The sequence below is a fragment of the Marmota marmota genome, unplaced genomic scaffold, assembly GCF_001458135.2.
Source record: "Marmota marmota marmota unplaced genomic scaffold, marMar, whole genome shotgun sequence".
Lineage (NCBI taxonomy): Eukaryota > Metazoa > Chordata > Mammalia > Rodentia > Sciuridae > Marmota > Marmota marmota.
The window spans coordinates 368,253-391,143 of NW_026000016.1; the positions used below are offsets into that span (position 1 = coordinate 368,253).

At 35.3% G+C, this 22,891-nt stretch overlaps 1 protein-coding gene and 1 non-coding gene across 2 annotated transcripts in view; both read right to left on the reverse strand.

The window, feature by feature from the left end:
* Malrd1 (MAM and LDL receptor class A domain containing 1) overlaps positions 1-22,891 on the reverse strand; it is a 503,883-nt gene that overhangs the window by 368,012 nt on the left and 112,980 nt on the right. The window lies entirely within an intron of this gene.
* Positions 11,355-11,428, reverse strand: Trnae-uuc. The gene has a single exon. It is a non-coding gene; the product is annotated as a tRNA-Glu (tRNA).

A 22,891-nucleotide genomic window follows, 5' to 3' on the forward strand; every position in this document is an offset into this window, starting at 1 on the left:
AAGACATAGTCATGAACTGCATAGATATTACCTTGTAAGAAGAATTGGGAAGGAAGCAATAAGTTTCAGGGACAAAAATAGAAAGCAAATCATTAAATGAGATTATAAAATTTAGTAAGTGCACTTTACCTAATGATAAATCATTTTTTATTTTAAAAATTCTACTTCTACATGGTGAGGAATGAGAGAGAATATGAAAAACATTTGATTTTTAATAGTTTTTATAAAATATCCAATTTCAAAAATACAGTAGCCCTCTCTGAAATTTCCTGCTCCAAAATTTGACCAGTGTGGTACTTTCAAATGTTACCAAAAGTCAATAAGAATGTATGAGTACATCTGAAAATACTTTTAAAACATCAACTCTAATTAGAGGTAGCTATATTTCAGTATATAGATACAATTAGAAATAAGCAAAATCAACATAGTTTCTTCTATATGCAGAATAAAGATTTCTCAAGTAAAGTTTAGGATTGGGGATTTTTAAAAAGTTAGTACCTAGAGTCTAAGCAAGGACCACCATTGGGGCTTACAGAGAAATTAAATTAAATGCCAAATTAAATGCTACTCAACAGTGAAAACAATAAAGAAAATATTGCAATTTAGGGATAAATATGAAGAAAGTTTAAGTCTTTGTATTTTTAAAGATTATCTCTAAGTATTTAATACACATAATTTATAGGCAGATATATAGATTGTGGAGTTTCAAAGCATGTAGATATCATTCCAGTCCCCAGGAAGATGAAGCTTTGATTCCTATTTCATTCAATCTGCAGAAGATGTCTAGGAATTCTTGTTACACAAAGACAGAAAGAAACAAGTTGCTGTTAATGTATAGTATCTACCCAGCCAACTACCTGTGAAGGGAACCTGGTTCTCTGCTATCCAGGAAGATAACTGCTGTAGATATAATAAATACTCAAATGGAAGGAAGATTTGTAAAAATCCCTGCAGTTACTTTGTAGTTCTCTTAAAAAGTTAAAGATGATAGGTTTTTTATTTAATATATCAAAGAATATGTTCCCATGTTCATTGTAGCACTATTCACAAGGACAAAGAACTGAAAGCCAGATACAGAAAGACAGATACCACATGATCTCACTTCGATGTGGAATCGAAAACAGTGTATCTCAGAGAAGCTGAGAATAGAATAGTGAATACCACAAGCTGGAGGAAGCAGGGAGACAAGAGGGGTGGGGAAAGCTTGGACAAGGGGTAGGAAGTTATATTTAGAGAGGATTCAGAAGTTCTGGTGTGCTATTTGCACGGTAGGGGGGCTACAGATAATGGTAATGCATATAATTATATACCATGAAGAAAGAATAAATAAACCCTTTTATTTTTATAATTATAAAATTATAAATATTTATTCTTATAATTATACAATTTATATAATTATACCATGAAGAAAGAATAAATATTTGAGGATACAGGTGCTTACCTTGATTTGAACATTACAGGACATATATGTGTATTGAAATATCTCATGGTAACCCACAAATATGTACAATTTATATGCCAATAAAATGATTTTTCTAAAAATAGCAATTTTTAACTGAAAATGCTCTTAAGATTCAAATGTGCTTTTTGAGTACACTTTGTTCCTGTATAAGTTTCTATACACATTTAAAACTCCCAATCATAAATGTAATAGCCAATGAAATTAATCTCCCAGCTAGCCATAATTAGGTATACACCTCACTAGAAGAGACATGGAAATTATACACTATGTATCTATTTCTGACTCAGAAATGCAATACCAAGGATACATTTTAATAGTTGAGATTCAGGGATATTTCACTGTTTCTAGATCATTATTGATTTCCTCAATTATCATCATCAGAAGCATCATCCTTTGCAATAACAATTGCAGTTACTGGTTACTCAGAGTTTGGGGCGTAGCATGCTTCAAGCTGGGGGCTGTTACATTCATAGCAGAATGCCTGTTGACAGCATTTCTGAAAAGTGTGCTTATCTGTTCTACAGCTATGGGTAGAAAAGCTAATGACTCTACAGCAGCTTTTAATTATTGTGAGAAAAATTACCTGAGTGGCCTGTATTAATTATGCAAATATAATTACATTAGCTGCCTCTGGGACAAGGGCATTAGGAGATAGCTGATGAGCTGCCAAGTAGGTCCATCACTGCCATTTGCACAGCATTTCACTGAGGCAGAAGAAGATGGATTTATGCAGTTGCCAAGGAAGCTCATGAGGAAAAGGGCTCAGAATCAGATCCCATTTCATTTCCGATTGACTGTCTTAGAACTTCTCTGATGGTTTAGATGATCCTGTTGAGGTTTATTTATAAGGAATAAGCACAGAATGTACAAAATCAAAGTCTGAGCTCATAATATGCTCCTTGCAAAAGCATTCAAAAGTTCATAGGAGGAAATATATCCTATGATATTGTGCAGTTGAGCATCAAACTCTTTCTGATATGAACCACCTAGAGAAGATGCTGAGTTTAAAAAAAGGGAGAGGGTTGAACATAGGACTGGTGACTTTAAAAAGTTAGTACCTCGAGTCTAAGCAAGGACCACATTGGGGCTTACAGAGAGATCTGAGCCATCAAGACACCAGTGCCAAATGGGAACCACCTATTGATATGCATGCCATCTTATTTAATCCTCAGGAAATATCTAAGAAAACAATACTATCCCTGTTTTAGATATGAAAAATATAAGGTTGAAAGAGGAAAAACATAATTTTTCAAGGCTCATTACTACTTACACAATCCCAACCCAGACCTGATATCAGCCTGTGCTCTTAAAAACGATACTGTTTCTATGGTTCATTCATAATAACAGCTTTCAACAATTATTATAGGCCAGGCACTGTGCTGTGTGTTTTTAATTGAAGAACACACAAAATCTTAACATGTATGATCAAAAGATACACTCTGGAAGTCAATTTTTAAACTATGTAATAATAACAGTTATAAGTCTTCTAGAATGAGTCTCCTCGTTTTTTCAAACATTTTTTTCTTGAGATTTCATGACCCTCCTGAAAGTTGCATGAGGGAAGACAAAAGTTAATTGAGTATTCTAGTATGTTCTCTAAGTTTACTAAGATTATTCTTTGATTAGGCATTTGTTCTAAATTTTAAATGCATTAATACAATATTCCATATTGGGAACATGTTCTCTATGTAATGCTTTTGAATTTCAGGATATTTTATGCCTTCAAATGGTTATATGTTTGGATTTTATGATAAGGTTGGAGTAACTGAACTCTAGACTTCATCAATAGTTAATATTCATTAACAATTTAAAACAATAGATAAAAGCAAGGGAGTGCATGCAAAATAAAAAAGATGAAATAAAAGATGTCAAAATAAATGCATAGAAATAATTAAATCTGCTAAAGCAATACCAACTCATAAATAACATGAGATTCAAGATTACTGCATTTTTGAATAAAAATGATTAACCACATCATTCAATATATACTTCTAAAGGTCTTCCATAATCTCTTGATGTGGACATATGTGTGTGTGTGTGTGCACGTGCACACACACACACAATTGGGAAAATTCTCCATACATCTTTTATGTTTCTGCACATCATTTACCACCCTTTCAAGGATAGTTAAATAGCTAATAGTCATGAAAAAGAGACAGTGACTTCCTCTATAAGAGGAAGTTATCATTTCATGTAGTAATGATAATGTCTCCCTGTAAAACAAAGGTCAAATGAGATTTTTAATGTTTCTGTTTTCATCTTTGGTACTGGGGGTTGAAGCAAGGGGTTCTTTACCATTAAACTATATCTCCAGCCCTTTTTACTTTTTAAATTTTGATACAGAATCTCACTAACTTGCTGAGGGTCTTACTAAGTTGCTGAGGTTGACCTTGAACTTATAAGCCTCTTTCAGCTTCCAGAGTCTCTGGGGTCACAGGCATGGAACAATGCTCCCAGCAAAGATTGAAGAAGTGTGTATGTAGCCCATTTAAAAAGATTTTAAGTTTCATTAAGCACAGCCACCTTAGCTGTGATGCAAACCTACTTCATACTTACATACAGCTAGTCGCCTCTGTATTAGCCTATTGACAAGGAACTTATGGAGGGCCAGAAGGGCCAATCCAAACATCATGCCCATGATGTTTGCTCTATCACAAATCAAAGAGTCCTTTGTGTGTGACACCAGAGTCTTGACTCTTCTGCTAGCATCTGTGAAAAAATAGCTGGCTAACTTCTTAGCTTCCTGATAGGATAATATTTCAGATCTTTCATGGTTCTTCACACATATTACATATTAGAATGTGCACTATTAGGAACTTAGAGCCTATTGTGGGAAATTAATAAGTAGATTATTATGATAGAGTAATAACTATCTTGTGATCATTCATTCACTATTCATTGAAAAAAATATTTAGTACATATTACATGTATGTACAGGTGTAGGGTCTAAGAATGCAGCAATGAAGAAATAGGAAATAAATTTCTCCTCATGGATATTGCATGTGGGAGTTGCGGGAGATAGAAAAAAATAAGATCAATAAGCGGATACTTATTAACAGTGATATTGCTAAGAAAATAATAAGAAATTGTGTTAGAAAGAAGCATTGCAATTTTATAGAACAGGATAAAAAAAAGGCTTCAAATAAAAGTGAACAATTAGGTGAACCCCTGAAGGAGGTAGGTATAAATTCAGGCCATGTAGCTATGCAGAGGACCCAACAGAGAAGAAACAGTGAGGGCAAGAGCCTTAGGCACAATGGGCCTCTCGTGATCCACATGCATCAAAGAGACAGTGGGAAAGAGGAGAACGTGGGGAGATGAGATCAGAAAGGTCGCTTTAAGATTTTAGCTTTAATTCTGAGTGATATGGGAAATAATTGGAATGTTTTAAACAGAGTAACAAATTCAGACTCAATCACTGTAGCTGCTGTATTGTGAAAAGATAGAAATGGGATAGGGAACAACCAGGAAACGGAATGATATTGCAAAAATACAAACAAGAAGTGGCATTATTTGGGGAGGGGTGGAAACAGTGAAGATAATGAGTGAATAATTCTCAAGTTAGACATGATAAGATTATTGGATATCAGATGAGAAACATAAAAGAAGTTAATAGGACCTCAAAAAGTCTTTAACCTAAGCATTTGAAACAATGGAGGTATCTTTTATAAAACAGAAAGACTTTGAAGAAACAGATACATTGGTAGTGGGAGGAACAGATCTTAATTGTGGATATGCTATATTTGATAATCCTATTAGATATTCTAGTCAACATGTCAATTTGAGAGATGGATCCATGAATCTGGAGTTCAGATGAGAAGTCCTGGCTGCAGATATAAATTAGAAAAACATCAAAGTGGCAAGAAGTAGTCATAAAAACAAGAGCAAAACCAAAATTGTACTTGTTGTTAGGGAAACCAAGCCAAGTAAGTATTTTAAGAGGGAGGTGGTACCATCTTCATCAAATGCTACTGAAAGGTTAGATGAAAATAGAGAATGGACACTGGATCTAACCCGTTGGTAACTTGGATGAGAACACTTTTTATTGAATGGTGGCAGCTAGGGCCTGAGTGCCTTGGGATTAAAAGAGAGAAGTAGAAAGATGGAAAACAGTGAAGAGAGTTAATTTTATGAGGAATTTGTGTTTTGTAAAAACAGGAGAAAAATGGTGTTGTAAGGAAACAGGAAATTGGGATAAAGAGACAATCTTTTAATATGTGAGAAATTAGAATGTGATTTTATGTTATTGACAAGTCTGGTATAGGAGGAATCTTGTCAGAGCATTATTACTGAAAAGACAACAGAGATGAGCTAACATGCAAGAGCCAGAGTTTACCAGTGGTAAGGGTGAGGACAAGGTACCCAAGGTACAGGAGAAAAAGTAGTTTATAGATGGACAGAAGCACTCTTGGAGCTTATGAAAGGCCTTTTCTGGTTATTTCTATTTTCTCAGTGAAATTGGATATGCGATTATCAATTGAGGCTAGGGAGAGGGAAGAATAAAATGGATTTCAGAGAAGATGGAAGGATGATGTGAGTTATTTGTTGTGAAGAGAGAGGGAAGGTACTGAGAAATGCAGTGAGATTATAGATAGGGCAATCCTGGAACCTAGGTCACAGAGGCGGTCTCCAATTTAAAGTGAGAACAGGTAATATTGCCTTATTTTCTTCTCCAACCATTTTCAGCTTTGTGATTCTGACCTGTGTGGTTGGAGACCCGAATTTAATCAGTTAGTACTTCAGTGACTAGGCTATATCAAAAGACAATAAGGCTGTTACAGGTCAATGTGAGGCCACCATTAAAATATTGGACCATGAAATTCAAACTTCACAAGAAAGAAAGTGGTTGAATAAGGAAATAAGGGACATGGGAGTGGTGGTATGATTGATGGATTATAAGTATATTGTCTGAATTAAGGTATTAGAGGAAAAGATTTAGAAAAATAGGAAGTAGAAATTAGATAATCAGTGTTTGAATTAAAGAGGGGCCAGTTACTGGTAAGAAACACAAAACCTTTGATTAAAAAGGAAGAACAATGCAGAGCATGGAATCAAGAGCCACAGTAAGAGAACTCAATGTCACTTGGCAGAGCCAAGAACACAGGTCTAGCAACCTACATAAGGAACTCCTGGTGGATTTCAAAACTGTTTTGGACCAATGACTCCATTTTTAGCTTCCAAATATACCTGTTTTTAACCAAGATGTCAACTGTTATCCTGAGTCTGTTCTATTATTGTCTCTAAGGTTGAGGTTGATTAGAGGTAGGTAATTTGTCTCTAATTTCACAAGTCAACAGATGGAAGAGATCGTGCCCTAGAGCTGTTCCTAATATACACCAATGAGAAACCTCATCTAAGCCTGATTAGACTATCCAAGTAATAATACTGTAATCTCAATAAACTATTGAGATTTTGTTGAGTAATTAAACTGCTTACTGTGACTTTAATAGAATGACATCATTGTAATCTCAGGAGAAGGTAAATATATTTTGCTTATGGAAGAATGATGGTGGCCAGAGACTGAACTATCACAGTAGGCAGAATTCTAGGAGAATCACCGTGAACTCCACCTTCTGGTATCATTCCTGTGATTATACTGTTACATGGAAAAAGAAATTTTTAGGTGTAATGAAGATTATTGATGGTTGATTTTAATATTATTAGATTATCTGGGTGAGGCTATCCTAATTAATAAGCCTTTTAAAAACAAATTTTTCTAAAAATCATTGCAGATTAATTCAGAGAGACTGGAAGTATAAGAAGGACTTGAGATGCCATTGGTAGTTTAAACAGGCAAGGGGTCATCTAGACAAATGAAGAAAACACTAAACTCAAAGCCAGAAGCAGAAAGGATACAATAAAGATTAAAGGAGAAATAAACAAAATGGCAAATAGAACAATAATAGAGAAAAATCAAAGGAAAAATGGTTCTTCAAAAAGATCAACAAAATTGAAAACTCTTTAGCTAAGAGAAAAAATGACTCAAATTACTACAATCAGAAATGAAAGTGGGAATATTGTCACCAATTCTGAAGAAAATTCTGTATAAGAAAATTTCATGAGCATTTAAATGCCAAAAAATTGGACAAAAGACACAAAACCTACCAAGACTAAACTGCAAAGATATAAAATCTGCATAAACCTGTAATTAGCAAAGAAATTGAGTCAATGATCAAATATCGTCAACAAAGAAAAGCCCTGGACCTAACTTGATAGCTTCGATGGTAAAATCTAACAAGTATTTAAGAAAGAACTAATCAATCCTTCTCAAACTTGCAAGTTAAAGAAAAGAGACATCAATGACTGTTCTGTGAGACCAGCAGTGATCCAATGCCCAAACCAGACAAATGTGCCCCAAGAAAAAGTAAACTACAGACCCATGAACTGTAGAAACAATGACGTAAAAATCCTCAACAAAATAGTGGGAAATTAAATTCACCAAGGTACTGAAATAATTATATATCCAAACAGGATTTTTTGCTGAAATGAAAGGATGATTAAAATATGAATATCAATATAATAGATTAACAGAATGGAGAAAAACACATGCTTATCTTGATCAATGCAGTAAAAGAACTTGACAAAATTCAATTCATGATAAAAATATTCAATAAACTAGCCAAACAATAAAACTACTTCAACATAACAAAAGCTACGTGCAAAAAAACCCACAGCAGATATACTCAATGATGCAAGAATGCAAGCTGTTTCTTTAAGGTCAGAAAGAAGGCGAGGGTGCCCACTTTCATCACTTCTTTTTAACAAAAGACTAGAAGCCCTAACCAGAGCAATTAGGAAAGAAAAAGAAACAAAAGGATTCTAAATGAGAAAGAAGCAAAATGATCACCGTCCACATGTAAGTGTAATCTGATATGTAGATAACCTAAAGTTTTCAAAGTCCTATTAGAATAAATGAATTCAGCAAAGTAGCAGGATACAAAGTTAACATGCAAAAACTGTTTGGAGTTCCATACACTAACAATATACACCCCAAAAGGAAGTTAATAAGCCAATTCCTTATGATAGCATCAAGAAGAATAAAATACCTGTAAATTAACCAAGGCAGTGAAAGGTTTATATATTGAAAAATATAAAACAGTTTTGAAAGAAATTAAAGAAGATGTAAATAATGGAAAAACATCTCATGTTTATGTGGTTCCCCCCCCAAAAGCTCATGTGTGAGACCATGCAAGAATGTTTAGAGGTGAAATGATTGGATTATGAGACCTTCAACCTAAATCAAGACATTAATCCACTTGTAGGGGTTAACTATTTGTAACTCTAGGCAGGTAGGTTATGGTGGGAGAGGGTAGGTCACTGGGAGCATGCCTTGGGTTTATATTTTGTCCCTGGTGAGTAGAGCTCTCTCTGCCTCCTAATTGTCATACCCTGAGCTGCCTTCCTCATCCATACCCTTCTGCCATCATAATCTGCCTCACCGTGGGATCAGAACAATGGAATCAGCCATCAGTGGACTGAGACCTCTGAAACAGGGAGTCCCCAAATAAACGTTTCCTCTTCTAATAGTTCTTCAAGTCTTTTGGTCACAACAATGAAAAGCTGACTAAAAATCCCAAAAAGTTTGTAAAAAATATTGTTAAGATATCAGTACTACCCAACATGATCTATAATTCCTGTCAAATCTGAATGCAATTTTTGGCAGAAATCAAAAAATCCATCTTGATATTCATATTGAATCTCATGGTCAAAATAAACTTGAAAAAGAGAAATTAAAGCTGAAGGATACACACACCGATTTCAAAAACTTACACAAAGTTTTGGAAACTGAAACACTAATGGCACTAGTATAAAGATAGAATTATAAACAAACAGAATTGAACAGAGACTTCAAAAATAAATCTTGTATAAATGAACAACTGAATTTTGATGAATGTGCCATCACCATTCAGTGGAGACAGGACAGCCTGTTAAAATAAATCATACTGGGAAAAACTGAATATTCACAAGTGAAGGCATAAATTTGGACTCCTAACTAACATCATATACAAAAATTAACTGAAAGTGCATTAATAACCTAAAAGGATGATATGAAGCAAGAAGGTTCTTAGAAGAAAACATAGAGCCAAAGTCTATGATGTTGTATATGACACTAAAGACATAGGCAACAAAATTAAAAATTAGGCAAATAAGACTTCATAAAATTCTTAACACTTTGTACATCAAAAATCGAACAGACTCAGTGGTGCACACCTATAGTCTCTGAAGATTGCAAGTTCAAGGCAACCTGGGCTTATTGAGAACCTGTCTCAAAGCTTAAAAAATAAAAAGGGCTGGAGATCTGTGGATATAGCTCAGTGGTACAGTAATTAGGGGTTCAATCCCCAGTATCACAGAAGCACACAAAAAAAAAACACCCCGAAGTCAAAAATCAACTTCCAGAATGGGGAAAATATTTTCAAATCACATATCTGACAAAGGATCAATATCCAAAATATACACAGGACACTTAAGACTAATAAATAATAAATTAAAAATAGATAAAGTGTTTGAAATATACTTTTCTCCAGATAAACCTATGGTCAATAAGCACATGAAAATGTGCTCAACACCACCAACAATTAAGGAAATGTAAATCAAAATTACAATGAAATATGACCTTGTGCCTAGTAGAGGGCAACTACAAAGAAAAAATATAAGAAAATAACAAGTATTGGTGGAAACAAAGAAATTAGAACTATTGTGCACTAGTTGATACAAATGTTAAATGATACTGTTGCTATAGAAAAGAATATGATAGTTCCACAAAAAATTAAATCTTATGGTGCAGTAATTTAAGTCTTGGCTATGTCCTAGAAAGAACTGGAAGGTGCATTTATACCCATGTTCAAAGATGCATTATTCACAGGTGCTATAATGTGGAAATGACCCAAGTATCCATCAATAGTGAATGGTTGAGCAAAATGTGTAATATATATTGGATGGATAGTATTTATTCTTTTAAAAAGGAAATCCTGACATATGCTACAATATAAATGAAATTTGAAAACATTAAGTGAAATAAGCCAGTTGCAATAGGAAAAATACCATATGATCCATTTATATGTGATACTAAGTAGTCCAAATTATAGAGAAAGGAAATAGAATGTTAGCTGCCTATTCTGAGTGGAGAGGGGACAGGTACTGAGTTTCAGTTTTGCAAGATTCAAGAGTTTTGGAGGTGGATGTTGGTGAAAGTTGCACAATATGCATGTACTTAGTACTGAACTATACCATAAAAATTGTCAGCATACTAAATTTAATATTATGTATATATTATCACAATAAAGAAAATGTTGGGAAAAATAAAATAAATAATACTTCTTAAACATAAGAAGGAAAACAGACATCCTCAAGGAAATGAAAAAAAAAAAAAAAAAAAAAAAAAAAAGCCCTGAGCAGATAGCAAGCAATAAAACAAGGATCTCTCTCCTGGAGCTACAAGAAACTCAGTTCTGCTAACAACCTGAAAGATCCAAGTAGTACATATTTTTCCCACAGCCTCCAGAGAGAGTCTCCTGACAGATTTTTGATTACAGTCTTGTGAGACACTGAGCAGAAAACCAATCACTTTATTCTAACCTTCTTATCCATAGAACTGTGAGATCCAGTTGTCCTTTGGAGTGGAGGGATTGGTTCTGAGATCCCTTCCCCACCCTTCAGACCCCCACACCAAAGTTCTCAAAGGATCAAGTCTCTTATATAACACGGTAGAGTATTCACTTATCTTACAGCCATTTAACCATCCACACAAATAGTTTGAATCACCTTCAGATTACCTATAATACCTGATACACTGTAAATATTATACAAATAGTTGTTATACTGCATTGTTTAGGAGGTAATGACAAAGACAAAAATCCATACATTCAATATAGACATACTTTTTTTTGTGTGTGTGGTGCTGGGGATTGAACCCAGGGCCTTGTGCATGAAAGGCAAGCACTCTACCAACTGAGCTACATCCCCAGCCCATAGACATACTTTTTAATTCCAATATTTTTGATTTGCAGTTTGTTGAACCAGTAAATGCTAATGAGGAGAGCCAGTGGTAATAAATGAGCACTGTCTTAAGGGACTACATTTGTGATCATTTGTTACATGGCAACAAAAAACTTAGAGAGACTAATAGAAAATAACTGCACTGGATCACAATGGAAAACGAATTCGTTGGCAGTTATTTCCTTTCAACCCTCTGAAGATAACAGCCCATTTTGCTGGTTTCCATTCTTTCTATTAGAAAGCTTAATAATTATTCTTTGAAAGTGATTTACACTTTTTTTTCCAGATGCTTTAAAGATTTTCCCTTTGTTACAGATTTTCAGCAGTCTCACTATGGCGTGCCTACATGGGTTTTCTTTTTATTTCCTTTTTTTGTGTTCATGGGGCTTCTTGAAATGTGGCTTTATATCCTTTTTGATTTAAAAAAAAAAATCTTAGAAATAGTCTTCAAACATTTCTTTAGCCCCTAGAAATGCTGTCATTTCCTTAATGAGTTCTGAAAGAAGGCCAGCATTATTTGACCAAATAGTCAACAACATAATCGTGAGTGGAAATGGGGTAAAGTAATAAAATAACTTATAACCTCAGGAATACATAATCAAAACAAAGGGGAACCATTAAACAGCGCTACAGATACGAAAGTATTAATGAACTTTGACTTCAGTTGAGTTTCGAAAATGAGTAAGTATAAGGGATTCACAGGGGGCTGAGGAGCAGGAGATGCTGGGAAATGAAAGGTCCCTATGAATCATAACCAAGTAACTTGACTTTCAGCTTAAAATATTCCTGTTTTAGCTCCTTGGATAATTGGGCTCTTACCAAGGAGTACAAAACATTTGAGATCATTAGCGTAGTCTGAGAAAAGAGATATTCTAACTTTACAAAGATGATATGAACCAAAATTTAACAGGACAGGAAAAAAAGATAACCCCTTTAAAAATGTATCACTAATTTCTACCTATTCTCAGGCAAAGAATACTAAGGGTTTTTTTAAACAAATAATATTTTCTGTTCATCTGTATTACTACAATATGATTTTAATGTGATTTTTATCTCAAAAATTCTTTGTCTAACAGCAGTCCATTCTATGTCACTAGAGCACTAACACTCGTCTAATAAATATGATCAGAACATTGACTTCTATTGTTAACCTGAACTCTTTAAAACAATTCACAATTCAAAGACAAATGGGGAATGTTTCTTAGAAACCCTGATGAGCTGAAGGTAACTTACATTGACTTTCAATTATAGATATAACAAAAAAAAATAAGTGAAGTTCTTGGTGAATCTGTAAAACCCTTAATATGAGTAGGTACACATTTACCACTTTCTTTTTGAAATATTTGTAGCCCTTTGTTGACTCCTCATTAAAGACACTAGATAAATAAGACTCCAAGTTGAGAATATTTAATTTTCAACTACAGAATGTTCTCTTCCTTTTCACTGTCAGAGTCTTTAGTACCTACCAAGTGGCTTCTATTCTTTTTTTCATTAAGACCAGTCTCTAAAGTTTCCAATATTATCACCTCCATTCTCTCTACCTCTAGCATTTGTTCCCACAATCTCCACCTTCCCTATGTTACCACAGATGAGCTTCCTGGGAGTTGAGGTATTTCCTACTTGGGCACAAAATCTAGTGGTCACTAAATGGCATCTCTCCAGAAAGTCCACTCCCCATAAGCCTAGATAAAAATCTCTTGACCCCTTATTTCAGAAAAATTTTCAAATTTTCTTTTATAAATCTAAGAAAGAGGATGTTAAAAGTTATTGTCTCGTCCAATATTCTCTTCCCTTCATCCAGGGTTTTACCACTCTTATCAAGGTCTACAATTACCCCATACTATTTTATCCAAAAATTAATTCTTAGTCCTCATCTTTTCAACAATATTTGACAGTTAACCATGTTTTCTACCTCCCCAAAGCATGGTAACTCACTTGACTCCCAAAACAGTTATTCTGTGTCCTTCCCTCATTCTTTTTTAGTTTTCCTTTCTCCTCTTCTTTGCAGGTTCTTCTTTTGACTCTGATCTTTGTATTTCTAAATGTTTTATTTTTCTTACTTTGGAGAATGGATCTAGACTTAAGCCTTAAATGCCATCTTACACCCTGTTATCTACCTAGTTTGTATGTCTGGCCTAAACCTTCAGACTCATTCTCTGTTAGACCTCTTTCCCTGGATATCTAACTGTGATCCCAAATTTAACCCATCCACAGGTGAGCTACAGAGATTCTCCTCTAAACATCTTATATTTTGCCCAAGGTGAGAAGTGGCAACATGGCACTTTCAGTTGTTACACACAGAAATATTGGAATCCTCTAACTCTCCTCTTTTTCACATGCAATATGTCCAGTCCATAATCCTTCTGCTTCTGTCTACCTTCAAAAGACATTCAGAATCTGCCACTTCTTCCCCTTTCCACTGCTATCTCTTGGGTACAGGTCACCAATATTTCCTCTTTCTCAAGTTTTTTGGAGGATCCACCTAATTGATCTGCTCACTGCTTCCATTCTAACCCTAATGGTCATCACTTGGCACTGACTGGCACTGTCAGCTAGACATTGATGCTGCTAGAATCTGGACTACTGCAGCTGAACAAGCCTCTCCTGTTGAATATAAAAACGTAAATGCATCAACAACCTTAAACAAGATCACTCTGTAGACAGAAAAGACAAAAAGAGGGTCAATCTATTCATAAACGTGTATAAAACGTGTATCTGTTTTACTTAATGTGGAGTCTTACAGGGCTTCAACAGTGCTTGAAATATAGTGAGAATTCGGTAGACACTGGTGTTAAGCGGGTGTGACCTTTTCTCAATACAAATTTTTCTCATTTCTTATTTCCCCCCAAATTCTTGGTTCCATTACAGAGTTAGACTGACTTTGTTAGTATTCTATAATCCTATTGAATGATTAAGCAATTTCTAGTTCTTTTCTCCATTAATTTTATATTTCCTTATTTATATTTATTATTTATATTTCATTATAATTACCTCTCTGAATGGTCATGATGCATATGGAATAAAAAACTAAGGGATGCCGCCATGCCAAAATTGTAGTTTCAAAGATTGGTTCCCACTCTATACTCCCTCCCTGCTAACCCTTATCTGAAAGCAAAGCTTTAGCTACATTATTTATGTCAATGACTCCAATCATGATTTCTCCAGCCCTTTGCCTTCTCGTCAGTGCCAGAACGGTCCAGCTCGAGAGAGAGTAATGACCTCCTCCCTCAACCCAGCTCCTCCTCCAACTCACACTCGCTCATCAGGTGACTCAAGATAAAAATGAAGGAACATTTTTAACTATCCCTCTTCCTTGTTTCCCAAAATTCAATTATTGAGTATTCTATTATTGTAGCTGATTTTTAAAATTACGACACATGATTCAATTTAGGCCATGACAATCTCTCAAGTTTACTCTTAAATTCTCGCAACTAAAACCATTACCTCTATAATCACCCCTTCAATTCATTCCACATCCTGCAGCCAGAGATTAAAAATAAAAGAATGTAAGCGTTCAAACTTGATATCACATAATGCCTTCTCCATTATTTAGTCTAATTCCCAAAATCTTTAACATGGTTGATGTTTATGATTAAATAATCCAATATTCTGTTTGCATCCTCCATACCATTTCTTCCATTAGGTATTAAATGTCACTGTCATTATTGTTAATGGATTTGATTGCCTCTTTTATGTTCATATGTTTAGGTTCTCTTACTGGGTTCCTTAGTAGAGGAACAACTCCTTTTTGTATCTACCATATGAACCAAGCAAAGATAGTCTTAAAACATAGAAACACTGAAGTTTAAGAAAGAGGCTAATTTAATTCTGCTTTTTTTAAATACCCAGGAATGTAAGGAATTCCATTATTTGAGAACCCTATAAATTTAAATGCCTTTGAAGGCTTAGTAGACGAAATGAAAATGGTCTGAGATCTGCTTTGCAGTCTCACCTTTATCCTGAAATGTGAAATGTGTGACCATGGGGTAGGGTTGGGGGGCTGACATTCTCTTGGTACCTCACTGACTTAGCCACATTTTAGTTAATGCATATAAACACTGTCAGATACAAAGTAAGTGCTGTATAAACATGTGAGTGAGTATTGCCATCGTATGGTCTTTACATGTCTTTCAGTGGATACCCAAGAACAGGTGCACACTGACATCAGGAAGAAGTCTGTTTCCCCAGCTACAGTGGTAAAGCACCTCAAGATGGAGGGAGTATCTGGTGTTAGTAGGGAAAGATCCTCATGTTCCCTGTGTGGCTCCTACCAATCACTAAACTGAAAACAAAATGGACACGAATTGTAGATGTGTGGGAAAAGAGAAGGACTGAAGTTGTTTGGGTTTATGAGAAAAAGGTTCAGGTTATAATTCTAATTTATAATTCTAACACTGATAACAATAATGGCCTTTCAAAAAATACCTCAAATGATCTCTAATTAATGACACAGAAAAACAAATCACTCTCTTTATATACATCATTAGTGATATATTAAAATTTAATCTTAAATGATCATGGAAAAAGAATTCCTTAATAAATAACCAGATTTTAATCTCAATAGAATTTTCAACTGAGAAAGAAGAATCATTTGTCTCTACCATCCTGAATTTCCCTAATTTCACAACAAAGTTATATGCAACAAAGACTGACGAAACTATCACGGTTTATTTACCAGATTTTACTTGTCTAGAAAAATATTTTTCATTCTTTTTCTCAAGTGATGAGACTTTTGTGCACGTGAACTAATGCACTTTTCCTCCATTTCTTAGCTTTATGTCACAGAATGATGAGCCTTCATCAGAACCAACTTTCCATTAGGCTTTTACCATTACATTTTTCTAGGTGAGGTTTTCTGATGAGAAGAAAGTGTCTAGATTTTAAACTTGCAGACAATAAGAAAAATAGAATGAGAACCCTTTCACTATTAAAAACAACTAGATAGTTTTTTTTCTATAAGGACTATTTATAAATATGCACTTAATAAAAAAGGAAGGTACTCAATAAGTAGCAAATTTAGGTTTATTTTAAGACACCTTTCCCCTCTATATTTAGGCTACAGAAAAGAACACAAGATAGAGCACAGAAACAGCATCTATTTTTTTCTCTCTTTTATTAAAATAAGAAGCAATCTCTGCTTTTAAAGAGAAATGCATTATAGAAAGCCTTTCATTATATAACTAAGATTAAATATCTCCAATCTCACCAAAAAAAAAAACCTTTTTGAAAACAATTTTCAGGAAATAAGCAGGGGAAAAAATGTTCCTAACATGAAGATGCACAAAGACAAACAAAGACTCTCACACACATTCTCTCTCTCTCTCTCTCTCTCTCTCTCTCTCTCTCTCTCTCTCAAAATACAAAGCAAAAGAAACTGCTGTGGGAAATTCAAGCCCTCTCCCAATCCATTTCTGTGAAAAGGAAAAAAAAAAAAAAGAAAACCTCAATGCAGAGTAAAACAATAACTATTGGACTGTAATGAATATATAAAATAAATGGGGTGGCTTACAAAGCATCAATACATACAAAATCACCTGGGATCCGTTCTTCATCTCAGAGATGAAAATACCAGTGTTAATGCACACATTTCTGCATTTCGCTGATTGAGTACTTTGGGGAAAATATACAACCAGCACATAAGTTTGAAGAAGCACATCAGAAAAATAACAAATCACTCCTTTTCCTTGATCTATTCAACCTGTCTTTCTCAACTCTATTGAATTTAGTAGTAAGTAGGGACTTACGCTGGTGTTCCCAAAAGCAAATAGAAAAGTAGAAAATGAGAAACTGTTTAGGTCTTTAAAAAAAAAAAAAGCACACACAGTTCAGACTAAATAGTTTTAAGACAGAAACAAATTATAATGGTCAGAAAATGTAATTTGGAAATATTAAAATATCTTTACTACTTACAGTGCTATGTAAGTAAACTTTTGTCTTTCTTACCTACATTTTATAGCATAGACAAGAAGAAAATGATTTGTATGTTTCTATGTGGACATGAGAAAGTGTATCACTTATGTGATTTGACATATATATTCTTCATTATTGAGTCTACAAGTAATTTTCTGGAACTAATTGAAGCACTTCCTAAAGTAGTAGTATCCATTTAGGCTTTGGGAAAACTAAATATTTGTTCACAAAAGTAAAAACTTATAAACCATAAAAAGGGAAAGGAAATTTTAAAATAGACTTGAAGCACAGTAAAAAGGCACATTTCTACTTTAGGGTATAACTGTCTATCGGCAAAACCCTTTGGGGGGAAATTTGGAAAAATGTATTGAGCGTCATTAAAAAAGAATTTAAACTAAAACTTTACTTTTATACAATCTATCACAAAAAATTCAAACTACCAAATTTGATCTAAGAAAAATAAAGAGACACCTTCAAAAATGATGACAGCCACATTTTGATTGGCCTATATATTAAATAGTCCAAAGGAAATTGATTATTCAGAAACTAGGATTATTTTCACACACCGAGGCAGTGACATTTTCTTTGCCACCGAATCCTTTTTTGCCTTCTGTTAAGGTCTGTCCTGCTGAGATTAAGTTTGGCATGAGAACAAAGTGGATCGAGGAACTTGGCATTAGACCAGAAACAGTGCACATACTAAAAGAAAAAATAGCCCCAACTTTCCATAATATAGGCTCAGGAACAGACTCCTTTAAGTAAGACTCTTAAAGCACAATAAGTAAAATCAATAATTAATATGGAATCAAACTAAAAAGTTTCTTCACAGCAAAGGAAACAATTAAGAACATGAACAGGGAATCTTCAGAATGGGAGAAAATCTTTACCACCTGCACCTCAGATAGAGCCCTTAATCTCCAGGATATACAAAGCACTCAAAAAACTTAACACTAAAAAAAACAAATAACCTAATCACTAAATGGACAAAGGAAATGAATAGACACTTCACAGAAGAAGAAACATGACTGGTTAAAAAATGTTCAACATCTCTAGCATTTAGATATATGCAAATTAAAACTACATTGAAATTTCATCTCACTCCAGTCAGAATGGCAATTATCAAGAACACAAGTAACAATAATGTTGGTGATGATGTGGGGAAAAAAGATTCACTCTACAACTTGGGACTGCAAATTGGTTCAACTACTCTGGAAAGCAGTATGGAGATTTCCCAGAAAAACTTGGAATGGAACCATCATTTGACCCAGTAATCCCAATCCTCAGTTTACACCCAAAGGACTTAAAATTAGCATATTACAGTGACACAGCCACATCAATGTTTATAGCAGCTCAATTCACACCACCAACCTATGCTGAGAGCCACAGCCAGTAGGAATGGCCCCTGTCATTTTGCCAGAAGTAATGGTTGAGAGGAGAGCCATTAAGATGATGATATTAAGCTGTCTATAATTGCTGTGACTGGATGATGCTGGATTGAAACAGGCTGTGTATTCAATTGTATATTAGACCTTTAATGTCCGCCTTGGGGGCCTGCTACTTTGGAGTTCCTGTTGAGTTCTGGGGTTCCGAGAGTGAGTGCACGCAGCCCAGTGGTGTTCCGGGAGAGTTCCCGGGAGGAGTTCCGGTTGGTGTGTGGGGTGTTGCTGGGAGTGTGCGTGGAGTGCTGTGGGAGTTCGGAAATAAAGTTTGTTCCTACTTGAATGGCTCGCGATTTGTGCCCAGCCAGACTGCGGCAAACCTAGGTGCCCTTTAACAGATGCATGGATAAAAAAAAAATGTGGTATATATAAATAATGGAATATTACTCAGCTATAAAGAAGAATGAAATTATGGCATTTGTCAGTAAGTAGATGGAACTGGAGACTATGCTAAGTGAAATAAGCCATCCCCCAAAATCAAAGGCTGAATATTATCTCTGATATGTGAATGCTAACCCATAACACAGGAGGGTAAGGAGGGGAAGTATAGAAGCTCATTGTATTAAACAAAGGGTAATGAAGGGAAGGGAGAGGGAATAGGAATAGGAAAGACAGTAGAATGAATTGGACATAACTTTCCTATGCTCATACATAATGACACAACTAATATATCTCTACATCATGTTCAACCACAAGAATAGGATCAAAATTGTAATGGGTCGCACCCCATATATGTATAATTTGTCAAAATACACCTTACTGTCATGTACATCTAAAAACAACAAATGAAGTTTTTTTTAAAAAGATATGTTGTATCTATCCTGCCATGTAGGTATAGTTCCCTGCCTAGTAACAATGTTTTGGTCAATACATGGTGGTCTCATTAGATGATATTACCAAGTGATACTGTAGCCAGTTAGTTTGTGGAATTTTTAAGTAAACTCTATGATGTTTGCACAGTGACAAAATCACCTAATATCATGTTTATCAGGACATACCCCTATCAATAAGTGACACGTGATTATACTTCAGTTAGCATCAATAAATACAGGAGAAATTGAGTGTAACGTGGTGGGTATGTACTGTTTTAACTGGTTTAGGGAGAAGGGGAGATGAGTTGGTCTTTGAAAACCTGTATACTTAAGTTACAATTCAATTAATTAATTCTACTTTTATATTATAATATAAATGAATAGAGAAATATCTCAATCAATCACCCAAGGCTATCAAAATTCAGTAAATTTCATATTCTCTATATATCTAAACCCATTTTCAATCTACTATTCTTTTTCCCTCATTTACAAAAAAAATTGGTTAAAATTTATATTTAGTGTTTTTGTTTTAAAGATTCTGAAGATATTTCAGAGACAATGAAAACCTAAATTCCAGGTAAGCTTAATAATTTTTTTGAGGTAGGCCATAATCAGAATCATCTAAAAAGAAAAAAAAATAAAGCAAATGAGGTTAAAGATGATTGTAAAGCTGATAACAATTAAAATAAAATGCATTAAAATAGTAAATTTTAGAAGTCATAGAATAGCAATGTTCCTTTTCAAGAGAAATTATGTTCATGAATAAAATCCTGAGGGTAGCATTGTCTTTTTCTCTTTGCAGGAAACCCTGCTTTTTCAAACACTTAAGTTCTTTATGGGAAAATTAGGCTAGTTAGTTCAATGCTAGGATCTCAGCCTAAACTCCATGTGCTTCCTTTTAACCTTTTTTTTTTAAGATGGGGGGGAGGGAGAGAGAGAGAGATTTTTAATATTTATTTTACAGTTTTCGATGGACATAATATCTTTATTTTATTTTTATCTGGTGCTGAGGATGGAACCCAGCGCCCGGCGCATGCCAGGCGAGCACATTACCACTTGAGCCACATCCCCAGCCCTTCCTTTTAACCTTTTTACTGAAAATTCAAGGGGAAAAAAAATCATTCCTCTAAATTCTTCCATGTTCATTTACCTCACCTCAACTCATTGCCAAAATCTTTAATGAAAGGATTCACAAAAATGGAATGAAGAATTAGCACTTCTATGAATACACAGATTCACAGCATAAAATTAGCTACCCCCCCCCCCAAAAAAAAAAGGCAAGCAAATCAAAATAAGACTCTAGAGACCAGGATTTTACTTGATACTACTTTTAACTGAATCTACTACAATTGTAACTTTATTGTCCTGAGGGTGACCTTTTATCTTTTATATCTATAACACTATCTGAAATACACTAGAAGAATCAAAGGCAATTAAGTCCATTCAGATTTATGACACGTGGGCTGGGGATGTAACTTAGCAGAACGCTTCCCCTACATGTGCAAAACCCTGGGTTCATTTCCCAGCACTGCCCCCGCCCCCCAAAAATTCAGATTTAGACACATAAAGTGATTAAAGAAATAATTACCAAGGAGAAAGGATTAAGTATTACATTTTTAAGAATATGAGTTCCTTAAACTTCCATATGATATTTACTGTTACCAACTGACATCCTAGGGGCCTAAGAGTGTGGTTTCTCCTCTAAAAGTCAAGTCTTGAACCCTGGCTTCAAATTTCTTGTTGCTCAAACTCATTACCAGGGCAACTCTTCATAGTTTTCAGCCGATATCATGCTCAACCTCATGATGACTTTTTGAAAAATAGAAATGTCACACAGTGTGTGGTTAAGGATGTGGACTACAGACAGACTAACTGGGTTGAAAATGGGGTTCCACACTTGTGGACTACATAGCATTAAATAAAGGTGCCAATTATAAATTTGTTGTATCTCAACTCCAAATCCACCTTGCTTTGAGACACTAGAACTGCACCTTGTCAACACATGTTTTTTTAATAGTTCAAACAATGACAGGCCATGTTAGTAGTAAAGAAAGGAGTTGCTTCTTCAGATTCTATGTTAGTGTGCTTGGGATCCTGCACCTTGACTGCTATCAATGTAAAAGAAACAGTTACAAGAATCCTTCTGTGAGTTTTGCAAGAATCTTAGTGGATAACCCTTCCCTTTGCCCAATGGCTTTGACCAAATCTGGCTCATGGTGCCCCAGCAGATTTCCCCACCTTCCAGTGGGCCCCCGTCATTGACTAAGCTCTGCTCAGTGTTGGGATAAAGGGAGGGCATGCTCACTCATTCCTTCCTTTCTTGGGTTCTATCTCCATCCTGGAGGATAGTCCTTGTATATCATTCTCTTCTTTTTGTAGTTAAGCTGCTTTTGCCACATAAATGATTCTTTAACTTCTTTATTCCTTTATTATTTTCCCTGTTCAAATTACCAAAATGGTCTTCTGTCTCTGAATGGACATCAACTGATAAGAATGTCTATAAAATGTAGATACCTCTTGGATTTCTTTTGAGGATTAAAGAGTTTATAAAGTTTTCAAATAATGCACATTCACTAAGTCATCATGGACATATAGCACAGAAAAGAACCCATGAACCCCTGACAGAACATTCTGTAAACATACAGCTTCTTATGTAGCAATATAAAGAAGAGCATTTTCAAAACCCCTGCTCAGAAACTATCTATGTTATATTGACTTCATTCTCTAAATCTCTAGAATTATAATAGCTATTTGTTTATACCTCTGTTCTAACTCTATATATTATAGGACACTATTAAATTAAAGTGTTGTTATCCAATAAACAAGTTTCCTTATGTAATTTTAAAGTAAATTTTATTATGTATAGTTAAGCCAATAAAAAGTTATGGGACAGAGCAGGCCCAGCGGCCTGCTGAGGGGCAGAGCCGCCCCCCACCCCCAGCGCCCGCCAGGTAGGCGGAACGGTGACCACCGGCAGAAAAGGCCCAGTGGCCCACGGCTGAACAGAGCTTCCAATCACTCCTGCAAGGTAGGCGGGCCTGCGACCCACCAGCAGAAGAGGAGCAGCTGCCTGCTGAGAGGCAGAGCCGCCCCCTCCCCCTGCGCTGGCAAGGTAGAGGGAACTGTGACCATCCACAGAGCAGGCCCAGCGACCTGCTGAGGGGCAGAGCCGCCCCCCACCCCCAGCGCCTGCCAGGTAGGCGGAACGGTGACCACCGGCAGAAAAGGCCCAGTGGCCCACAGCTGAACAGAGCTTCCAATCACTCCTG